The 15,724-nt window shown below is 37.1% G+C and overlaps 1 long non-coding RNA gene across 3 annotated transcripts in view; it reads left to right on the top strand.

Moving 5' to 3' along the window:
* The window catches only part of LOC137480031 (uncharacterized), a 40,529-nt gene that overhangs the window by 5,251 nt on the left and 19,554 nt on the right, over positions 1 to 15,724 (top strand). The window contains exons 2-4 of one of the 3 annotated variants that reach the window (XR_011002669.1): positions 1,370 to 1,447; positions 12,399 to 12,596; positions 13,195 to 14,409. This is a non-coding gene — a long non-coding RNA (uncharacterized lncRNA). Of the gene's footprint in view, positions 1 to 1,369; positions 1,448 to 12,398; positions 12,597 to 13,194; positions 14,410 to 15,724 lie in introns of those variants that run through there. The other 2 variants (XR_011002670.1, XR_011002671.1) reach the window with 2 other exon arrangements.

Genomic DNA, 15,724 nt, shown 5'->3' with positions numbered 1-15,724 from the left:
TCTGTTGGGAAAAGAAGCAGAAGAAACTGCTGCAGAACTGTTAGTTTGAACTGACAGAAACTGAAACAATAGCACCAAACCGAGCTGACTGTCTCCTAAGAAAATATGTCAGTCATTCCTGAAAATCAGAGGGAGCCAAAATTACACTAGGATTTTGATTACACTTTAGCCATTCTTTGAGCTATTCCACACCCCATCGGGACATGGCACAACCTGCTGTAGCTGACCCTGCTGGGCAGTGGGGTTGGACTAAGTGCTCTCAAGAGATCTCTTTCAACCCAGAAGATTTTGTGCTTTGTATGATTCTGTGCTTCATTAGATTTCAAGTTTTGTTCACTTGAAGTGAAAAACTCTCCCCAAAAACTGTACTTATGCATGACTTGGCTTGTCTCAGGAGCTCTACAGCTCTGTACTGACCCTGTAACTGGATGGTATTTTCAGGAAGAGATCAATGTTGTAGGGGACTAGAGGAAACAGAATTTTTCTTTCCACTTCTCTTTGCTTGTCCTTTAGCTGCTTTGTACAAAACTCTCCTAATTAAAAGTACAGAGGTGGAAAGCTTAGCATGTTGCAAAAGCAGGATTAAAAACCTGTCAGCATTTTGGCATTTTCTGGACATAGGTATAATATTTCCAGAATAAATACAATATTGTCAAATCCCAAGTACAGGGACCATCTCTCTTACATAATAAAAAAAATTTGATGCAGTTAGGACAAGCAGCACCTAATCCTAATAGGGGCCTTTGGACACTAGTGTTAATCAGCAAGTATTTTAGGATGAACCTCTCTTTATCCTCCTCACCCATGTTTGCTGTGCAGTTGGTGTGCACACAGATTACTGTTTTGATGGATATTTAGTTAGTCCTTTACAACTAAACTATATCCCATTTCCAATGAATATTAAAGGGGTTCTACATGGTTGCCCTGTAGTTACTGAAAAGTTTTTTAAATATAAGCCCTCAAGCAGGGTTTATATTTGTCTACTAGATGTTTGCTTACCAAGATGGATATTGCAGCTGGCTGTATTACCATGTGTTTGATTATTGTGCATAAGCAATGACCTTGTGCAGTCAGGTTATTGATGAGGTTGCATAATTCTCTTTGTGTTGTTGCTCAATAGATTGAGCACTGACTCTGTAGAGGGACACCTCTTTTACCCAAAATACCAGGTGTATTTTGCTTGTAGAGTTGCATTGGTTAAATTGTTTGCACTGAAGATTAGGTTGTTAACTTTTGTATGTTAATATGTTTTCAGACAAAGTTTGTTGTCTGGTAGCTTGTTTGTTTGTTGCTTTCATTTGGTTTAGGTTTGGAGTTTTTTACAGTTACAAAGTTTTGTTCTGCCTATCAAAGTTTTGTTCCCTTTGAGATGGGTACTTGGGCTGTGACTGAAGTACCCTCAGTCAACAAACCAGAACTGAAGAGGCGTCATAATGTGTTGCAACAAGTAAGTAGCATGACTTACTTTATATCAGAACAGATCTGGTTGACAAATTCTTACTGACAATGGCGAGGAGCTTTAGAGAAAGTGAGTCTGGCCAAGATAGTTGTTGAATGTAGTCAAAAGAGAATGAACACTTGTTTGTTGCTTCACTCCAGACTGGTGACACAGCTCCTCGTTTAATAAATGCAGCTCATTGCCACAGGGCATGGTGCGAGATGATTTATTTTTCATCTTTGTACATATCTGCAACTACAAAGAGAATTTTTTCTAACGTAACCTCATTTTTTTTTTTTTAGTTAATAGGCAAGTTTAAATATTAAACCTACTCAGTCTGTCTGCTTGTCTCTCTTTAGATCCCAAACCTTCACTCTATTTTCAGCCTACCTGCGTCCCTGGAGAAGATGAGGGAATAGAAAGGGCAAAGAGAATGCATTTAAATTCTGAGAGATAAATCAAGAATAATAAGCTGGTCCCAGATTTTTGAAATTCTGAATGGTTTGTTGTCACTCTCATTCCAATAAACTAGAGAGCACCTATGACTGAGTGTTCCGGCTGATCTCAACTGTATTATTCCACAGGGAAAGGAGCTGGTGTTTGCAATAAGCTCAAACTGAGCCATACAGTTCCTCTTAGGTCAAAAGTAATGCACTCATTTTATTCAGAACTGGGCTGGAAGCTGATAATAATAACCAGCTGGTAGGCAATGAGCCATCATGTGTAGCATTAACTGAAATCTTTTAGGCATCTGAAGGTGATGATGCATGTAGAGTAGACAGAAGGTGACACATTCCCAAACACACTCTTTGAGTTCATCTATGCTGCCCTGGGTTTTTTGATAAAGATGAAAAAAATGCTTTTGGTTTTCCCCGTTCTCTGGGCATCCAAACCTAATGTCCCATAAGCTGTGAGAATATATTATACAACTGCTGTGTGCTTGCTCTTGCCCTTTCCTGCACCTCCAGAGGTTGACCAGAATGTGGCTGCTTCCTTAAAAGGCTGTGGTGATAAGGGACAGCTCTGTTTTCAGAATACGTGTAAAATTTTTAGATTATTCTGAAGAATTAATGAAAATAAGATCTGGAATTCTGAGTCTTCCTGAAAATCACAGGCATTTTTCATTGCTAAACTATTTTTGGAAATTTTATCTAAATTCTAGCTGCCATCCTCCAATGTAGTGTTTCCCTCAGGCTTCATATTTTTGGCTGTTCTCCTGGGTGAAATTTTCAAGTGCTGGGAGCAGTTAGATTTTAAATAGGTAGTATATTTTGTATGTCCCTAGAAAAAGAGGTTAAGTCAAAAGACTTACTAAACAGGTCTCATAGTAGCTATCAATAACAACTATCAATTTTTCCTTCATGTCAATAGGCAGATAGAAAACAAGAAAATATGAAAGAGGTCAAAAAAGAGGCTTCAGATTTTCAAAAAAGAAAATTCAAATACCAATGTAACTGATAATGCAGAATGTTTGATTTGATAGGTTTGTCTGTAGCTATAGTGTTCTGTGCCTTGTAAAATTGCTATTGAAGCATAAAAATTGCATAGGTTGTATGAACATACAATTAAAATGTGAAGAAAAAAAACCTTTACCTTTTTGGTAGATTTTTCATCTAAGAGTATACCAACTGCTGTGTACTAATTTTCTGTGTGGATTATATATTCATGAGATGCAATGTGAGAAATTGCTCATGCAATATATTTGAATAAATGACAGGATATGCTTTCAATAAAATGCAGGTGTATGAAAAGAGCAGGACAGTTACTACCAGTAAAAAAATGAAAATATCTTCAGCCCTTCAATCTCATTTTATACATCTCTGGCTGAACTTGCAAGAGAATAAGAAAAAGCTAGCAACCTTTTTACAATCAAGAAGGATTTAAATAAGTGTGAAAACCTGACCTTTCATGTTTTTCATATTTTAGGCTGCTAAATTACCATGTACAGTTGTTTAAATAGCTGCGGGAGGGGAGACTGTAAACAGATGCCTACAGTCACATAGAAAATCCTATGGAGTTAAAAGTTTCAAAATTACCGTGAAATCAATTTTCATCACCGCAGTAGCTAATGGTATTTCTAGAATCATAAACACCAGTTGTTAAACTGAAATGTCTATTTCCACTGTAACAGGTACACAGGCATGAAAGCCCCTCTGCACAGCCCTTTTATCATAGTTCAGACCTACTCTGTGTTCTGAGGGAATTTGAATAACACAACCCTTGCACCTGTAATCCTCCATAATTTCTTAGCAAGCTTGTAACAGGATACATTTTTGCATCATAGCCTAAATTTGTAAGGGCTGAAACACTTCTGAATGAAATTTTATTTGTAGGGGAACCTGGGGATAAGTCGGATGACTAGCAGTAAGGCACACTTTGGGAAGGTTTCAAGCAGGCAAAGGCAATTTCATTTATAGTTCTGAACAGAAGAGCTTTTCTAGATTTGGGGAGAAGATGGAAGTGTTTAGACCTTGATGACATCCTGAAATAATTTTCTGATTTATGAGAAAAAAATTAAAATTAAGATCCTATAACTGCATGTGAAGGCAGGCATTTCATTCCACAAACCTCTGTTTTTCACTATATGCTTTTTGATTTCTGTCAGTGAATTTGCACTTCAGTGTTTAAGTTATTTACTGTTTGATATAGAAACAGTAATAAAAACAAAGCAAGCTACATGTACTTCTGCTTTGTGTCTGAGTTCTAATTCCTAAAAGCACAATTAGCTGGAGTCAGAGAGATGCCTCATTTAAAAAGGTAATTGAAGATTCAGCTAGGGAATGGTTTATTTGAAAAATAAATGAGTATTTCATGTGGATGTGCAATGCAACCTCACTTGAATTGGATGAATTGCTTATCATTAGAAGAGGAATGGGTAAAATAAAAACATTCTCCTTGTAATGAAAAAATTTGAAACTTATATTTCCCAACCCGTAGCTTTTTGGAGGGCTTTTAGAATACAAGCTGTAGTAGTTTGAGAGACATTTTGTTCATGGTGTATGTTGGGAATTTATGGAGGACAAAATTCCAAATATTTCTGGTATGGTTAAGCATACCCAGAATGGGCAAGCACGCAGTAAATATTTAATGAGTCCTAGTTTGGTGATGGCTAGGGGTTTTCTGGGTCTAATTTTATATTTTCATATATTTAATTTGTGGTTACATTTAAAGCATTGTGGAGGTCTGCTGTCCTTGCAGACCACAGTACTTAGGGGTTCTCAGAGTCTTAAGAAATTTGGTTTAGACAACAACTGGAGATTTACAGACAGTCAGTCACTGAAAATTACTGTGGAATCACAGGATGCTCTTGGGAATGGCTGGGAAGTCATCAGTAAGGATTGAGTTTAGCTGCACTGAATGAGTGTGTTAGTTACACTGATACTACAGTATGGACTTGCTGACTTCTTTAGGTTCTTGCCAGTACCAGTTTCTGTGTGAAACATTAAAAAAAAAAAGAAATTAATTTTGTTTGTTTGAAGAAAAACATGAACAAATCCAAAGCAAACAAGACCCAACTATATTAGCAGAATAACAGATCACGTTTCAGTGAGTTCTCCCATGAGATTATCTTCTCATGCTGCTATAAATGAAGAGTTTGAGTCTGACAATGTACAGTAAACTAATGTGAAAGAAGGATTGGGCCTTTACTGTGTAGGTGTTATGTTAAAAATTGGTCCAGGTGAGTAATGCTATTAAATTTTAATTCTGGCAAAAGGATCTCTTCTACTAAACTATTAAATTATACAAATATATTTCTTACACTATTTTGATTATGATATTCTGATGTAAAAATCAGGAGATGGAAATAAATGTGTCTTTTTCTGCTGTAAACCATAGTTCATATTTTGTGGTGTAGTAAAATTTTATCTGCAAGTTATATGGTTTCATAGAGAAAACTGCTCGGCAAAGCTCTAATATTTACAGGATGTTTTGCATTTGGAGTATGTTTGTGTGCATATTTTGTGTAGTACTCAAATCTTGATGAACAAAATTTAATTGGAAATTCATTACTTGGCCTCATAGACTTATAACTGTAGGCTCAAAGATACAATATATAAATAGAAACATCCTTTGAATAAAGTGCATAATTATCTTGGGAGTATGGAGTGCAGTGAAGGCTGTACTTTCTCAGGTGAATTTTGTTCCCTTTCTGGTATTTTTGTACCTCGTCGATTCTCAAAATCTTTCACACAATAGAGTAACTTCAGGATTAGAACATGGGGTTTGCCATCTGAGGCTGTCTGGGGTGACAAGAGCATCTTGACAGATTGCTTTTATGGCTCTGAGCCTAGTGAACAATATTAGACCCTGGTTTTTAATTTTCTATATTACTGTTCTAATTAGCAGGCTATCATATATGTAAAGATCACAGTCATCTATCAGCTTTACCCACTAGGTGTGTAGCTGAGGTAACACCCACCTGTTCACTTGGAGGAAGCTGTGCACAACTTCCTCTGAGTCCTTTGTCAGAAAAGTGTGAAAAGTGCCTGAATAGATCAGGTGAAATGAAACCAGTCTAATGGGTGGTGGGTTCCCCTGGAGCATTGTCAGGACTCGCTTCTAGATGTCTGTGCATTGATTTTTGCCTCTGACTCTGCCCAGACTGTTCATTCTGTCCATTGTCCAATATCTCTGTGTATTGGACTTGTCAGTCCAACAAAAACTGCTGTACTGAGCCTCCCTGTGGCTCCTGACTGCTGGAACCCCCAGGTCTCCCTGCAGTGCCCATGCTGGGAAACCACACATGGTGTGGAAACATTTAGGGAACTGAAAATGCACTGTGCAGTTGATTGCTCCATGCAGAATGTGTTTGATGCATGGCAATGTTAGATATAGAGTGTGCCTGGACTCTGTGCACAGCACATGCAGGAAATGCTGGTTCTCAGTGGAAGGGTTGCATTTCTGCTGCCTGCATCAGGAAATTTCAGCTGGAAACATCAAAAGCCTTATCTAGCCCTCAGTTCCCCCAGGTCACTGAGACAACACATGAATGCAGGCCCTCCTACTTCAGGGATGACAACTGCAAGAGTTGCAGCCAATATTTGCCTTATTTTTGTTTTTGAAGTGAAGTGTTAATGTTAAAAATAGCAGAATTTGTCCATTTGCTTATAGGTGAAGTTTTTCTAACTGCTGAAGATACTGTGACCGATTTTTTCACCTACTTATACTAGCTGGTTATTGGTAGTCCATGTAAAGTAATTATTGGACCTTGGAAGTTTTTCTAAAGCTATTTAAATACATTGGGTTAGATTCTGCACCACTGCATTTCTAAAGCACAATGGCCATAGTATCTTTGGTCCTAACCATGACGAAACTATGAGAGAATTTACAAAGTCACTGTTGCTTAGAGGTGAGAAAATACATATGAAACTTTATTTTCAAGAGCTAATCCTTTTTTGGTTGTTGTCCAGAATGAATTTTCATTGTTAGTATAGAATGAATAAATATTGGAAAATTAACATTATGTTTAACATCAATGACCTCCAATATAAAATGAATTTCTGAGGTTTAACTCATATTCATAAACTATTTATTAAGATAACTAATTCCCACTTATGTTCAGGAAACCAATTTCTTTTCTAGTGTTGTAAGAATACAGTAATGCTAATCCCGTTGTTAATGCTAATACCCTCCCTGATGCAAATGTTAGAATTTGGTGAGTCTGCATTGGCAGATCCTGGTTAGTGTTTTCTGTTGCTGCAGAAGGGGATCTGTCATGGTTTTGGGGAGACTAGTTTGCTCTAGTATGAACAGATATGATAAGGCACACAACTGGAGAAAACTCTTCTAAATGTTGTGGTATTTTACTGCACTTTGGAGATTTCTGTAGTGCAATAGGGATAGCCTGTGTGAGAAAAGCTGAAGAAATGGAACTCTGAAACACAAAGCTCCTGGAAGCCCTCTTCAGAAATTCTGGATAGATATCTATAATTCTTAAGTAATTGTTTGGATATTTTTTTTAAACTTTGTGGGGCAGCCTCCTGAGCAATGTGTGTGTAACATCACAGGCTCAGGCTGTACTTGCTGATCTGCATGTCTTTAGAGAAGGCAGTGCTAATCTGAAACTGGACAGCTACTGCTTTTATGTACTTTTAGCACTTCTGCTCTCTTTGAAACAAATACATCTGTCAGCTTGTGGTAGTCCCTAGAGACTCATCACCAGAGTAGCCATGTCATTAAACTTTAATCAGGCCGCAGTAATTCAGTGACAATAAAGATGTGTATAAGGATAACATTTCAGTCTAAACAAATGGAGACTGCCTCTGTTTAAGGACCTACGGATAATGTGAAAATCATTATTAAGAATTTTCTTATTGCATGTTGATATTCTGACAATGAAAGTACATAATATGACAAAGGGTGTGACAAAATGGAAAGATTTTATTATGCTGATAGGGATTTTTTGTATGGCTTAGATTTCATGGTGTTACTAACCTTTCAGTTTTCCAAAGTTGAGCCATATTTACTTAAAAGTAGATAAGTAATGGCTAGTTATTTATTTTATTTTGGAACAGGAAGGATTAGAGTTTAGATTGTTTAAAAAAAAACAAAAACAAAACATTAATTGCTAGAGATTTGTTCTTGAAATGAAAAGAATGTTGCAGAATTAACAGAAGTCAAGACCAGAAATGATAGTAGGATTAATTTGAAAAAAAAATCTGTCATGGACATCTCATTTTAAGTCTCTTAATATAGGGCAGAGGTTTTACTAATCTTTGGTTGGAATGTAGAATGTTGCAGTGTTGCTACTTAATGAAGTTTATAACAAGTTACTGCCTAATTCATTTGAAAGTTATGACAAAATTTAAAAACCACTGCAAAGTCCAATTTGTTCAGTTTTAATGTCTCAGAAGAGTTGTGTGAAGATCCTATGCAGACCCATAGAATTCTCCCACACTCACATTTTGCACTGAGCATTTATTACTTGCACCTTTGGGTTTTACTGACATGCCTAATGACATTTCCTACATTTCCTGTATTACATTTTCAACTGGCAGTATTTTTCGAAACCAGTAAGTGCTATCCACACTATCCATACTGAATGTCATACTGCACCAGTGGGATTTTTAGGAGTCCCACTGTCAGTCAGTAATTGATAATTCAGTAAACTTAAGAGCTGCTTCATCTTTCTTCATAGATTTTTCTATGCCATTCTGTCATATTTCCTATCCTGGTCACCTAAAAGCAAGAAAAATATTGTGCCAGCTCCACTACTTTTTGCAGAGTGAAGTTGGTCTTTAATTATAACCTTCAGGACTGGAATTGCCAACTAGTTTGGAATCTGGAAAATGTTATATTCTGTGCAAGCCTTTTCATAGGCACAGCAGACCTAATTTTAGTTCTCTCCAGGATTAACATTTTTCTTCTTCATAAATTGTACCTGTTCTCTCTTCTGACTGAATCTCCAGCACCATGAGTTCTCTGTGTATGTGTATGTGCTCTGAATATCTACAACAGCACAGTGCATGCATAAGAAATGTGACCTTTTCCAAATTTTGAATTTATTCCTTATGTGTTCTGCTACACTCATGCCAGCAAATCCTTTTGCAGTCTGCATTTCCCCAGGAAAGAGGAGTTTGGGTATTTTGTTGGTTTTTTTTTTTTTTTTTTTTTAAGGAGACATATATTACCAATGTAACAAATGCAGTCTACATCTTCTTCCCTGAGTGCTCTTGAGATGTGCTTAGGGAAGAGAACTGGTAAAAAACAGTCTCCTTTCTCACTGACTTCTCATTGCACTTTAAACCCATCCTCAAAGTAGCCACAGTCTGGGTTTGTGGGCATGTACATAGATGTACTAATACTGATTTTGGGCTTTTTGTGCTTAGAGACCATGTCGTCTGCTGGGGATATTTTGGCCAAAGTACAAATTCCTTGAATAGTTCTTGACATTAATTATTGTGTATGATTTTTGTGATTTAAATTGTGATGGAATTGCAAAAAATTTTGCTCCAACACCTCAGGTCTCTGAGACATCTGTAGTCATTCTAAAGGTATTTGTTGCTGGGGGTGGCTGAGCAGGGACAGTGCACTGTTACAGACCTCTTCCATTCTTCTAATCTTCAGTGCCATTTACAACTCCTGGAAAGAGCTGGCATATACAGTAGGACTGACCTTTTAGTTGAGTTTTGCATTTTTTGGCTTGCCAAAATGTTTGTACTTCACAAATTAATGCTCTATTTCACTGTGCCTTTACAGGAACCCAAATTTCAATTCACTGGTTGGAGAGGGAAATGCAGGAAGCCTGGACAGGATTGTAAGAAATGCAGTGTGAGTAGTAGTCTGAATTTAGGCTGGGCACCTCTATGATCACTGAACTCTCAGGTTGGATGTCCTCTCTTCTCATTGAAGTCAGTGGCAATTTCTTCTGTTCCTGTCCAAGTTGCAGTATACCACCTGCTTTCAGATTCCTAAAAGTCATACCCAATTTTAAGCTTTAAATTTACTGCCAAACACACTAGAGAATCCACTCATGAAACTCTGACATCTGCCATGTCAACAGCTCAGCATATTCCTGGATGCAATTCAGACAATCTGAGCACCCACCAAGCAGCGCAGACCTCTAGTAAGCAGCAGAGCCCAAGTGAGAGTAGGCTCAAACTGCTATTTGGGCTTCATGTTTCTGATTTAGTGCTCTTTTGTTTCCTTTTTAATTTTTAAGCATCTATTTAATCAGCCTTCAGCAAGATATTATACTGCATGTGCAGACCTCATTAAGGGCAGTCCATTTTAACAATGGAAGTATATTTAAATAATTTTCTGAGTGTAAACCTTGCATTTCAATTTTGGTAATAAAAGTTAAAATGGAATAACAGTGGAACCATACTAAAGCAGCTTTGTCAAACTTAGTTTGTAGTTCAGTAATTTAAGTAAAGCCTGATAAAATTAGACCTACTTTGATGTGGAATTCTCACAGCTCTCAATTACAGGTTCTTAAACCTTAGGGAGAGGCAAAGCTGATGGTAATTGTGTTGTGACTTGCTTCTCTGAATGCCTTACTTTCTTATTTTATGCAATACTGAATTGGTATAGCTTTGGTTGAGCTTTATGTATGCATAAAATAAAATATTTGGAGTAGACTCAGGAGTATGCAATCACTCACTGCTCCATGGTGCATGCTCAAATTTCTTCACTGACAGTCTTCCAAGCTGCAATCCCTGCAACAATTCCCCTACTCTTATATAAATCTGAGCACTGCATAATGCTACCAGGCCCTGCACTTATTAGGATTATTTTCTGTTGTTAAATCTACTTTAATATCCAGTCTTGCTCTCTACAGCAATGACGGCAGAACTTCATGCCTTTCCCTAGAATAGTTTTATAAGTAAATACTACCTGCTTGGATATATGGGACTGCTTTATTAGGTGATTGGGACAGCTATGCTATTCATACTCCATTGGCTGAGTTTAAACACGTGCTGGGTGAGGAGGGAGTGGACAAGTAGGGTAATGGGTGTCATTCCCCTTCCTTCAAACACCATTAAGATTGCACATTAGTATGTAGTACTTAAACTGAATGTCACACATTAGTATGTGTGTAAGATTCTGGATAAAATATAAATATTTGAATGTAAACTAGTATATATACTATCTGATATCTTGTATAGTTATCTTCACATCCAATGTTTATGCAAGGACCTTATCGTCCTTCTTGGAACTAATATTTCAGCTTGGTTGCAGTTTATTGATCTTGTTTCTCAGTGGAGCATCAAAATGTCTTGTGCGTTGCCTAAACCCTTTTAAGTTTCAAAACCCTTGTGTTGAGGGGCTCTCACTAAATATTTATGCAGACAAGGGCTTGATCTTCACCTTTGATATGATGTTAATGGGTGAGATATTGCTCACAGCATATTTGCTTGGGTTTTGGAGGTTTTTTTCCATCTAAAGGACAACGGGGGGAAAATAAAAGTCCTCATTATATTCTATGTGTAAGCCAATGGCTTTACTCAATGTTGCCTCAGGAATTGTCTGATATATATATATATATATATAGGGTTTTAATCATCTTATTTAGGGGAGGGGATAATTTTTTTAAAAAATTATTTTGGTTTGGTTTATTTCTATTTTTATTTAAGAAATCTAAAGGCAAGCTCATTCTTAATTTCTGGTTGATTTGCAGGAAAACATCAGGAAATAAACGTAAGACTAAGGTTAAGTTTTATACTGTGTGGACTTAGTTGCTTTGTTATTGTAATTCAAAGACTAGTGATGCCATGGGATTTAGAGGGAACTCCTCTGTGGCTTGCATGAACAAGGTCAGGTCATATGAACCTCTTAAACTTGACAGACTTCTGTTTTGTATGAAGCATGGGGTTTTGCATGGTTTTCATATCTCAACACAGTGCTCAGCATTTACAAATTGCTCTTAAACTAAGGAGTAAAAAAACAGAAATAATAATAATAATGAGAGGAGGGAAAAGGCTTTGGAATACCAGCTATGTAGTCCTTAAATTTAAGGAAAAAAAAATAGACTAGCTTTACAGCTTTAATGGTGTTTTGGACATTTATCTTTTATCTGACACCAGAATCATCAAATATTCTTGTTCTTATGGAGCCATGAAGATGTTTTCTTGTCAGAAAATACTTGCTAAGAAGCAAATTCTAGAGAAATAAAATTATTGTGTGGGTTTATAATACACTATAAATACATGTAAATTGCACCATGGATCAAAAGCTCATTTATAGTAGCTGGTAATGATGATAGTTATATGGAAGATTGAATTCAGGAACTTTGAATTTTTTCCTAAGGTGATAATGTCTTGGGACTTGTTTCTTTATTTCTATGTTGAGATCTTAGGGCTGACTCAATGTATTAGATACTTCTAATCCATTGTATATACGGAAAAGTGTTCGCTGCCTCACAAAGTTAGTTACATAAAAGTTTATTGCTGTAGCAGCCAAGTTGTTACTTCTATTGCAAATTGAAACTTGAACAAGTTTTTGTTTCATTGTTGTGTAGATTCATCTGTAATTACAGTTCAGTCAGATGTGAAGATCTTTCAGAATGGTAAAACACTTTGGACAAATTGTAAACATGTAGAAGTGTCCACCAGAATCTTCAGAATGTGCTGCTTTCCAGAGGAAAAGAGAACAGCTGAGAGAAATAGAAGGGAAGTACCAACAGATCACAATATGTGTGCACACACCAAGATTAAGGGTAAGAAATGTGCAGTACAAGAACCATGGTTAGATGTAGGCATGTATGTCACCAACCTCAAGTATAAATTTCCATATTTGATGCTTTGACCTCTAAAAATCACACTGGGGCACAGAGGAGAACAGTGGATCCATGGCAATCTACACAGCTACCAGGCAATTGGGATAAGTTAGGCTGGAAGAAACCTCAGAAGGCCACCCAGTCATGGCACATTCCAAGATATGTGAACTGCTGCTTCTTAATAAATTTGTAACATGGTTTTAATGCTGGTATGCCATGAAACTCTACAAAATAGGTCTGGGAAAACCTGTGAAAGATAATCCCCTTTTCTGAAAGTAATGTCAACTATACTCAAGCAACTGTCAGAAGCAGTTAGTCCAACGTGTTCTTAAAAATTCCCTCTGCTAGACATTTCCATAAGCACTGTAGGTAAACTATTCCTGTGCCTCAGCATTATTGCAGTGTCAGGTGCCCCTGTACTACAGGTCACAGCCACAGAGCACTCATTGAGTTAAAACAGCAGGAGACAAATAGGCTCAACTTCATTTATCTAACTCTCAGGTTCAAGATAATGTCTCACTTTTGGGTTCCCAAACAGATAAATTCTGCTACATTTATGCTGTGCTTTGAACTGTCAATTGTCATAGTAGTCACAAGAATATTTATCTTGGGATGTTTCAGCTGGAAGCACTTAAACTGAGCCTAATTGAGAGAGACTGAAAAAAAAAATCATAATAAGAGGACTGATCTGAAAACAATTAAGAATATACTTGGATAATTATGAACCTACATCAATTCAAGAATTTTAGAAGAGGAATTGAGTGGAATTGTATGGAGGATTTGCTGGGTTGTGATACAAATGTTGTTATGCTTTTGAAAGTTAGGTAATGATTAGTTGAAGTAGTTTGTACAGCTGTGAAAAAAAGCTAAGCCATGCAATTTATACTTGATCAGAAGAACACAAGGCAAAGGCTGCTGAATGATACAAAAACTTGGAGAATGTCTGCATGGAGGCTTGGATTTTAGAACAGAGTTGCAGAATTGAGACCATTAACCCCTATGTAAATGAGCCCCTCCAGGCTTTCCAGAGTAATTCAGCTAACACCAGCATTTTGCTGAGGGAAGGTTGCTCTGTTTATGCTGAAAAATGCCAACTGATTTCTCCAGAGCAGCAGTGTAATGATGTCAGTAATGCTGCAAAAGCCTCTTTGTGAAGGTCTCATCCTTAGTCCTTGTTGCTGCTAGAGGTTATCACGACTTGCTACTTTTATGATGTTCTAGGAAAAAATATGCACTACTAGATTATGTGTTATCACTGTCATAGCCCAGCCCTCTCTGCTGCTGACATAAAATGGAATTATAAGCATCAAAGGAAATGAAAAATCAAATCCAATTGCCTACTGAGTGACTCAATTGCATTTTCTGTTTATTAGATGTGATGACAAGATAAAATACCATCATTCCTGGGCAGTTCAAAAGTAATCACTGGCAATTTATTTGATAGTTATCTCTTTAGGCTCTGCCTTTATTTCCAATCTGCACAAGAAGTATTTATCTGCCTAAATTTAGCCAATTTCCTTGGATGTCTGTGTTTGCTGCCGTGTCTTCTAGTCTGCCTAGGAGAGATGGAAACACCTTCAGAGAATTTTTGAGTAGGTGTAGAACTCTGAATCACTGTCTGGGAGAGCCCACTGAAACCTCTTTTCCTGCATTTTGTTGGGCAAGTTGTCTCCTTTATATAACAGTTGCAAGTTGGCAGTGACTAATGTGACTCCTCTGGGTGTCAGCTGAGATAAACTCCCTGCTGTGCTTCCCCCTTCTTCCTGTGCTTGGGACTAGGTGGGGTATTCAAGGAGAAAAGCCAGTACAGGCCAGCCTTTGGGAAGAATAAAGTATGATACAAAAAGGAACCTCATTAGATGTGCTCTAGGATCTGTCCACTTGAGGTCTTTTTAAAATCTCTGGGACTTCAGAAAACAGACATATTACTTGTTCTTTGGGGCTTGCAGTTACTTGAGAGATAACAGCATGGAAATAGCTGGTTTTGAGTTTTAAATTTTTTTAATAAAAACCCTATATCCCAATGTCCTGCCATATATATATATATATATATATATATATATATATATATATATATCCACCATCCTCTAGTCCTTTCTATAGCCCCAAGTATTTTTAATAAAGAAACATGTTCAAATAAGATTACATAAAGAGCAACTGCTGGCATATATCTTTTCCACAAATTTGTCTAGTTTCTCTTTAATTAAAAAAAGAAAGTATAAACTTTCACTGTTAAATGCAAGGGAATCCACAGCTTTATTAGTTTTTTTATGAAAAAAGCAACCCTTTTTGTTTTGAGTTTGGCTTTTGGTGGCCTCATTTGAAGCCACTTGCTTCTTCACTTGCATGGAAAGAGATTGTGATGAATGGGCATCTAATTTTACAATCTCTAGGACATTCACAGTTTGGAAGATCTGGAAGATCTATTTCATTTGCCTGTTTGCTTTTCTAGATTTCAAATCTTGGACATTAATGACAAGCATTCTCCTATCTTTTAGACAGCCTTGTTTCCTCTCTTTGAGTTCTGTCTAACCCTACTTTTTGAGAGGAGACCAAACTTTCCACAAGATTTCCCACTGCTACCTCATGCTTTTACCTTGTCTGACATGTCCCAGGGTTCATTTTTTCGAAGTTACAGTATTTGTTCAGATTTGGAACAGCACAGAACATATGCACAAACATGCTATTCTAAATTTGGAGTTCCTGTCCTAGATAGTTTTATTTTAATAACTATTAGACATGTTTCGTCTTAGGAAAAACATTGAGAATTGTTGAAACAGAAAATGGAATGCGTGGAGTTTGACAAATTTCTGTGTAGCTGAATGGAGGTTGTGCACTGAAATGTGCCACCAGAGGCACTTTGCTCACTGCTCTGGCAGGGAGCTGCATGTAGAGATGAGTTGTCAAATGGAGGTCTCCTGCTTACTTGGTCCAACTTCCTGACTGCTGTCTTTTTTGTTCAGTGGGTCAGCAAGCTGGTGAGGCTGTTTCCATTCTCTCCCTCTTTCATGTTCCTGCAATGCAATTTGAATTTGCTACAACATGTGTGCTTTTTATAGGAACAATAA

The sequence above is a fragment of the Anomalospiza imberbis genome, chromosome 10 (assembly GCF_031753505.1).
Source record: "Anomalospiza imberbis isolate Cuckoo-Finch-1a 21T00152 chromosome 10, ASM3175350v1, whole genome shotgun sequence".
NCBI lineage: Eukaryota > Metazoa > Chordata > Aves > Passeriformes > Viduidae > Anomalospiza > Anomalospiza imberbis.
The sequence above is the reverse complement of the archived record's forward strand: the minus strand, read 5'-3'. Positions and strand labels throughout refer to the sequence as shown.